Below are 9,153 nucleotides of genomic sequence, written 5' to 3'. Positions count from 1 at the left end.
CAGTGTCCCTGCCCCTGTATCTGCTCTTGGCTCCTTAGTTAGTACCAGCCATCTTCCTCAATTATTCTAGATCTTCTTCAATATAACTTCCTTTCATCTTTAATCAGTACCTGTGCTAGATTATAGCAGACCACATTACTAGAGTAGTGGTATGACTCAAACACAGACACAGATCCCCATAACTGTCACCTTGCCCTTCCAAGATTGTAACTGCCACACTTGTTTACCTAATGTTCAAGGTGGATAGTTAAGTAACCAGACCCTTCCCCATGAATCACCTTGTCACTAAAGATATTATTGTATAACAGCATCCCTAACTCTGCCTATACTGTTTATTTATCATTTAAGGTAGCCAGAGATGATGACTCCTCTCTGTGACTGTTTTTCCTTGCTTCAAGGAACCTAAGTTTATCAACAGTAAAATTCAATGGAATCCTTGAGAGTCTGATATCAGGTGAAAGTGTCCCTTCTCTGGAATCAGGACCTATAGTTAGAAGTACAGAGATTTGCATGGGATGGGGGGATGGAGAGAAGGACGGATTATTAAGCATGAATGGGAATGAGAGTAAGCAAGGTCATTGTTACTTTCTTTTCTTGGTTCTGGGACTCATGCATTCTACTCATTGGGGTTAAGGAACAATACAATTTTATTGCTTTAGATTGTATACTGTCTCTTAGAGGATGATGCTTAATCATCAAAGGGTATTATCTCACAAGCTGACACTTCAACTGCATCTTAAAAGGACTCTTCCCTATCTTTATAAGGATGTAAATGTCCAGATGGTCTTCTATATGCTAGAACCAGTGTATCTTGGAGTTGTTCACCCATTCTTCATTTCCTTTGCTAAATGTTTTCTCTCTTGATCCAAGGCAATGTTATGTGAAAGATAAAGTTAGTGAACCAAGCATTCTGAAGTCCTCATATACCAATGAAGACTGAAGTTTCTCCCCTTATTCTTGATTTATATTATTGAAATGTATCATGACCTTGGTCTAAACAGCTTACACAAAATGTTGGCTCTCCAATTTTCATGGGTGTATTTCATTACTTCATTGAGAATCCATGTTTTTCAACGAAAGGTATTAGAACATTACTGAACCCTGGTGTTCTGCACAGTTTACATAAAATTAATGCATTTGGATTTGAAATAACTTAGCAAGAGATTTGTTGGAATGTCTTTGAAAGAGAAACATCAGTGAAGACCACAATCATTACCTAAAGTATAAATACCTGGAGAAAGACGTGAAGGTAATAAGTGTATTAGAAATACAGAACAATGAATCAGAAGAGAAACAGCATTTTCCCTATTTCTCTAATGCACTTATTCAAATTTCAGAAAATATCATTTACTCACCACAAGATACTGAATTTGAATTGTTTTCTCAAGATACACTCATGATACTGTCTTCTACTTTTCCAACACACATCAGTTATCATATTATTACATAGGAAATGGAAAGAAAAAGGGAGGTAGGTGACTAAGGAGATGGAAATATGATGGGAAAGTGTACGAGAACCACTTAAGTAAGCTGAATGTCATGCTAAGGAGAGGAACTTTTATCTTGTTTTAAAGAAAATGCATGTAAGTACTCTTAGCATGTGGTCAGAAAGCTGTTAGAGAAATGTTAATCTGAAAAAGGCATAGGGACTAGAGCCTGGGAAATAGCCATCTGCATGTCTGTGGCAAGCTCTTCACTAGGTTACAAAGCTGATAACACTGGCCTCATATCCTTTAGAAACTTATCACATGATAAAGTATCTGTGATTTTCTAATTGTGTTTCATCCTTTGTATAATAATGTCATGTACTCTGCCCTATTTCTTCTTCCACTTTTTGTTCTTGCCATTGTAGCAATAATTCACAGGTATAGAATGATAGCACTTTACCCATCATCACAGCTGAACTAAACTAGAACTTTTCTGATTTAGGATGCATGGAAAACTCCATTAGGCACTTAAGACAAATGAAACCTGAAGGTGAAGGCCACTCACTCTGCTATAGGTCAACTATTGTCTTTGAATGAAGATCTCCTGTTCATTTAGGCAGAAAATTCTAAGTGCCATTCAACACTGCTCCTCTCAGGTATGAAAGCATTCAGCTGCATTTGCCCACAATTGTGAATAACTCTAGAACAATGGATTTCTTTTTTTTTCTTCCATTTTTCTATTCTCCGACCTCCACTCCTGTTTCCTAGGATCACTTCTTCACAAAGGACCTGAATACAATCACTTATCTAGTTTCTGCTCTAATGGTGGTAGTTGGGGAGGCTCGAAGCCTAAGATAATGTTTAAATATGAAAGGCATAAATTATTTGGAATGCATCCGAGACAAATACATGCAATACAAAATGATTACCAAAATAATGTAAGATCAATCAAGCATCAAATTATATTTGAGATGGTATAACTTCTAAGTCTACAGTTTAACTGATTATAATAATTTTGGTTCCAAAAAATTCTCTTCCTCATTAAAGTACCACATATTTTAAATCTTTAATTACAACAGAAATTTAGTGCAAATTCACAAATTACTGTTAAGAAAAAGAAAATTAAAGCTAACATTTTAATCTAACCATACTATTACTCAACTGCTTCATGGGAAAAAAAGGGAAAAGCACTGACTACAGAGTATTGAAGGAAAAGTGAAATCAGTGTGAGGACAATAACTCTAGCAGACAAAAAGTTGGTTATTGTGGAAGAGCCTTATGAAAGTTCTCACAAATTACAATGAAATACATAGTATATAATCTGTGTCAAATGCCATATCTGGTATGTTTTTGTGACTTTTCTATTGTTGTTGTTTCTTAATTTTTCCATCAATATACAAGGCATAATGTTAAGTATATCTCCAAACTTCAAACAACATACTTTTAAGAGAGAACATTTATGAAAAACCCATGAAAGCAATTTAGATAACTAGATTTAGTGAAAAGTTACAAATTAGATGGGATTTAGTGAGGATGCTTTTCCTCTTACTCTATAATCAGCAGCAATTTACTTGAAGCCAAACTCTGGGGCTTCTGTCTCTGTTCCACATGAAAGGCTACAATTATACTTATTTTTAAGTCTAGTTCTCTTTAGGCCTGTCAGATATTAAAGTCCCAAAAACATCATCAGCGTATTTTTAAAACTACATTATTATTGCCATTACTGTTTTGTGTCGTAGAGTACTTGAAGGCTTATGAAGAATATTTGCATAAAATATTTGAACCTCACAATGAGCTGGAAGTCTATTATAATAAATAAATAATATTAACTTCATTATAGGCAAAGCGACGTATGGTTCAGATAGGTAATGAGAAAAGCCAGGGATCTTTAATTTCAAAATGGAGGATGGATGGACGAAAGAACAGTTCTCTGTGAGGCAAAACCAGTGCGTACAAATTATCATCCAGGCAGCCGATGAACAACTTTGAAATGAAGCCTTTCATATACTTCTACCTCAGTTACAGATAAAATTGGAAGCTACTTCGGATGTCAAGGTTAGAGTCTTACCAGTAAACAACTGTCCAGGTCCACAGGGAGACACAGTTATCATACAATTACAGCTATCCAAGTCACCATTAGATGGTGCCTTCATCAAATAGACTTTAGAAATGTGAAAGGTTTGCCTACTTGCTTTGATTCAATAAAATTTTTCAGCAACGACTTTTAGTATACTTGCACCTTTGTACTGTTTTTAATAAAAAACATATTCTTAATTTCTTTTTAAAAAAACTAATCTGCAATCCTAGATAATTGCCTTTGAGGATCCAAAAAGACAAAAGATACCATGACCTCAAAATTACGTTTAGTTTGAACACTCGGCAACAGGAGAAATTTTCACAAATATGCATAAAGCAGAGGATAGGAGGATCATTAGAATGGATTAATTCAAGATTGATGTTTGAAATGCCTATTGAGAGAAAAACTGTAACATCTTTAACAAGGTATTGTTCTTCTTAATGTGTGAACAATGTCTACTCATGTTAATCACAGATAAAATTAGCACATGAAGAAGGAAGGGTAGCTTCAATTTATAGTTAAAATAACATGTCTTTATCATATGCAAATGGCATTTTTATTTTTTATATAATTCCTAAAAACAGGATTCCAAAAGTGACTGTTAAAAAGAGTAGAGAACTGGGGCACCTGGGTGGCTTAGTCGGTTAAGCGCAGACTTTCACTTAGGTCATGATCTCGTGGTTCGTGGGTTCGGGGCCCCGCGTCGGGCTCTGTGCTGACTGCCAGCTCAGAGCCTGGAGCCTCTTTCAGTCTGTGACTCCCTCTCTCTCTGACCCTCCCCTGCTCACGCTGTCTCTCTCTCTCCTAGAAATAAATAAATAAATAAAAAACATAAAAAAAAAAAGAGTAGAGAACTTAAATCACATTATCTGTTTTTCAGTCTAGGCCCTAATGATTAGTACTTGCATTAATGGTCAAATTACCTAGTTCTCTTAGGTCTTATGCTCCTTTTGTATGAGAATGAATATACTGATGTACTTTACTTACAGAACTATTATATATTTGTATGAGAATGTGATCTTAAAATGTGTTAGCAATGTAAGCATAAGATATCCTTTTCATTTTTCATATGAACAGCCTAAATGCAGTTGTTTAACTAGGTCTGATCCTTTGATCCTATAGTTTAGAAATATCAGGTCTCTTCACATTTGAAATAAGAAAATTTTTAAGCATTTGGGTATGTCTTATATCTATCACTAAACCCTGATTTCAATAAAAAATACCAATTATGATATTTTTCTTGTCCCTCCCTTAAGATGTGCTATGACTATTGCTTTTAAATTAAGCCATAATGCATAATTATTAAAGACCAATGCATTGATTTTAACTAATTCTCTATCATAGTTTTTCATTTTTCATTAGTCAGCTACAATGGTCTAGAATTACCAACCAAAAAGAAAAGTGTCCATAATATGACCACAAAATATACTATACATCTAATTCTCTCGAATGTAACAGGTATAGAATCCAGAAAAAAAGTGAATGTAATTGTGAGGCTGTGGTTCTCGGGTTATATAAGTTTTTATTATAGAAGCTTTTGCAACCACTTGAGTGAATCTTGACAAGGCACATTATCTCTCTGGATCTTTTTTTCCTATGTGATAAATATGTGCCTTTCTATCTTGAAAGATATTTTTTTTTTGCCAAGATGTTTGTGTTCATTTTATTCTTATATTTGATAGCTTTTCTATCCAAATAAAAGATTTTGTTCTCAAAACTGACTACATCATATGGTTGCCATAAATATGATGACTCAAGTTTTAGGAAAAAAATAAGCTAAATTGAAATGTAATGTATCATTAAGAAATATTAGAGAAAAACAACTTGTATTTTTGTATCTCTTTGTTGAATATGATGTCATGAAATATCTTTTTTTTTTAATGGATAGCTAATTTTTATTAAGAATAATTCTTTCTTTAACACAAATGGTTTCCTGTGTGGTAAATAAAAGTGAGGACCACTTGTCAAACTGAAAAGTAAAATGTGAAGAAATATCTAAAATGCCAAGCCCAGAAATTCAATTATTTTAAAGCTTTAAAAGATTTTTTTTATTCTTAATAATGTACTGGAGTGAACACACACATTTGATATTGATGAACAGTAAAGTGATGATATGTCTTCAAAAACAAAAAATCAAAAGACCTAAACCCTTTGAACTGGGAGCCCGAGGAGAAAAGGAGAGGGTGGTACAACAGTATTTTTTCAGAAACTGCAAAGTGAAGTGGAACTCTGATTTATAGCACACTCAATTAAGCAGAAACCTAAGCAGCACAGGGAAATAGAGATTGAATTCTACTGACATTAAATAATTTCCCCAAACTTCAGTAGTCCCAGAAATAAAAATAGGGGATAAAAAAAACCCAGAGAAAATTGTCAACAATGTAATTCAAGATAACTTTCCCAAATTAAAAGTAAAACGTTAGCAAACAGAAAGGACCTACCTAATGTCCAGAAATGTAATTAAATAGAGTTTTGTGATTATCATTTCAGAACACTAGAGACAAAGAGATCAGGGGAAAGTCTGTGGGACTTTCTCAGATAAAATAGGGTTAAAGAATAAATGTGTAACGTGTTGTAAATGATTTTAATTTTGGAATTCTCATTAACATTAGAAGCTGGAGTCATTGGAATGATGTTTTCAAAATTCTAGAATTCTATACCCAAACATTAAATCAACTAAGTGTCAAGGTAAATTAAAGACCTTGTCAAAAATTCAAGATCTGAAAGACTGACTGCCCACATATAGCCTCTCAAGAAGTGACTAGAAATTAGCCTCCTTCAGAGAGAGAGAGCAAAGAAAGATCAACAAATACATGAGACACATAAACCCAAATCTAACACAGGAAAGAGGCAAAAGCCTATCCCTAGGAAAATGGTAAATATATATCCTGGAAATCAGGTATGTAAGTCTGAATACAAATGTAGAACAGGTCAAAATGCACAAAGTGGGAAAAACAAATAAGTAAGCAGTATTAGAGAAACCTCTGATTAGATGGAACTGAAGAACTAGTCTCAATTTTCTAAACAAAACATTATTCAGTTATTTACAGTTCATGACTTTTCTCAGGACTTTTTTTTTTTTCAATGCCCAGAAGTAAGCATGAGTAAGAACAGAAAAAGATAATACATAGAATTCCAAACCAAAATACCGTTAATTACTCTGGTTGTGAAAATTTCTATGTATCTCTCCTTTAAACAAAATGGCACTTACAGCAGACCACCATAGTTGTACTTCCAGAAAGCAGTAAAAACAGAGTTTTTTAACTTAACAGATTAAACATCCTTTAACTTGTGTATATTTATGACCTATCCAATAGTTTCATAGGAACTATACCTAGAAATGCATATTGTTTGGATATTTTAAGAGTGAACTAGTGAGATATGGCCACTGAAGGCATTATGATATAATCTATATATTGAAAGCATGTTCAATATAACCTATACTATGAAGACACTGCATTTTAAGCACTGGCGACCACAATGTGTATGAGACTGTGCTATAAGCACATGATTTTTAAAACATTTAACAGTTTCATTAAAAGCCCTTTTCAAATTAACAAGAAATTAAATATTTTTAGCAACAAAAATCCTTGTTTTGAAGTATCCACTTGCTTTTTTTTAGTCCTTAAATTTTGGCTGACTGAAAAATTTCATTATAAGCATGATGAGAAAATCTGAATTATTATGTACTAGAATCTAGAAGTAAAGCTGATTAATAACATTAGACTGAGATATCACAAAAGTTAGACCCAAATGGGTTTTTTCTTTGTTTTTTTTTTTTTTTTTTTTAATGTTTTATTTATTTCTAGGAGAGAGACAGACAGACAGCGTGAACAGGGGAGGGTCAGAGAGAGAGGGAGTCACAGACTGAAACAGGCTCCAGGCTCCGAGCTGGCAGTCAGCACAGAGCCCGACGCGGGGCTCGAACCCACGAACCGTGAGATCATGACCTGAGCGAAAGTCAGACGCTTAACCGACTAAGCCACCCAGGCGCCCCAACTTTTTTTTTTTTTAATAGTTAGTGTCCTTTATACTTAGATATAAATCTCAGCAGTTTAAGGAAATACATAAGATTTCCACCGCACTGTTATTTATGCATTGAAAATTAAGAGAACATTTATAGAAGATTAATTGGGTAAATAAAGCTCACAATTATTGTCTTCCTACATGAACAATTAGGTGTGCAGCAGAAATGAATATGATATGAAGAATCAAGTTTCATTTCTCAGCTTCTGCCACATACAGCTAGATTAATATTACTGTATCTACATCTGCTGAAAAAGGATTACATAAAAAATTCAAATCTGTGGAGAAATTCTATGAGATCAGCATTGAACAGGTTCAATTTAAGAAGTGAGTGGATCATTAATATATCTATTAAGCAACTGGATTCTAGGGTAGTGCTCATGGGAGAAATATGAATCAGGAAGTAGATATAAAGTCATAAACAGGTGAGTCCATTATATAACCCAAGGAGGATATATGGATTAATCCTAAAGTTGGACTAAAATAGAATCCTTAGAAATATACTATTTAAGGTGTGGTTGAAAAAAACCACATTAGTGTCCAGATAGAACATAATCCACAACAAAATAGCATTATAGACTCCAACAGTAGCAAGTATTTAAGAGAGAACTTTGTTAGCCTTGGTGAGATTAATATCAGAAGAATAATGAGTAAGAAAAATCAGTTTTAGTGTACAGTGATAAATAAAGGCACTGAATAGAGATGACTATTTTTTATTTTATGTTACTTTGTTTTATTTTATTTTATTTTATTTTATTTATTAAATAGTTTATTAAATAGTTTATTGTCAAGTTAGTTTCCATATAACACCCAGTGCTCATCCCCACAAGTGTCTTGTCTAGCATGCCAGATAACCATCTGTGAGTTACAGATTTAGACCAAATCTGTAGCTGCAGAAAGGAAGGTTCAGCAAAGAAGTTGGGCTCCCATAAATGCATCCTAGTCTTGAAGGTATTTTTTTGGGGGGGAGAGGGGAATGGGAGAAACAGGAGAATCATAAAAACCTAGGAACCAATTCTATATTCCAAATTCCAGATTATTTCTGATACTGCAGGATACTTATACAGTACTTACCATGTTCCAGGCACTCTTCCAAACTCTAAGTACTTATTAAGATGTATATTTGTGATAATTATTATACAAGGTAGACAGTAGTATTTAACTATCATCTCTTATTTTACTTACTCTAGGCCTCACAGGAAATGGACACTGGAACCAGGAGGTGATGATAGCCCTTATGATCCAGAAATTAGGTTCTTATATGTTCATAGAACTACTTATTGGCTGACTAAAAGAATGAAAACATGAAAGACAGAAATTAGGAAGTAAGAATTATGGCTTGGTATAGAAGTTAGCATCAGTAGTCCTGGGTGACCTTTCTTTGACCTGCCTTTCCTTCTCTCAAGTATTACTAATCATCAAACCTAAGCTTGTTACATAAATAATCAACCTCAGCTTCCCTAAATGGCAAGACCTTAATTTATAAATGTTATAATCGCCAAATGGCAAGTTGCTACATATTCACCAGTTTAAATATAATAATTGATATTAAAATTATTGGTCATATGAAGGAAAATGCTTCCAAACAGTAAAAGTGGCTCTGATTTCTGGAAAAAAAAAAAT

General features: G+C 33.8%; 1 long non-coding RNA gene across 1 annotated transcript; it reads left to right on the top strand.

Moving 5' to 3' along the window:
* Positions 1-347: 347 nt before the first annotated feature.
* On the top strand, positions 348-8,843 carry LOC120219782. Its single transcript, XR_005525392.1, has 4 exons — positions 348-574; positions 1,930-2,083; positions 7,684-7,857; positions 8,721-8,843. It is a non-coding gene; the product is annotated as an uncharacterized LOC120219782 (long non-coding RNA).
* The last annotated feature ends 310 nt before the right edge of the window (positions 8,844-9,153 follow it).

Source organism: Hyaena hyaena, unplaced genomic scaffold (genome assembly GCF_003009895.1).
Source record: "Hyaena hyaena isolate Hyena2069 unplaced genomic scaffold, ASM300989v1 scaffold_649, whole genome shotgun sequence".
NCBI lineage: Eukaryota > Metazoa > Chordata > Mammalia > Carnivora > Hyaenidae > Hyaena > Hyaena hyaena.
The sequence above is the reverse complement of the archived record's forward strand: the minus strand, read 5'-3'. Positions and strand labels throughout refer to the sequence as shown.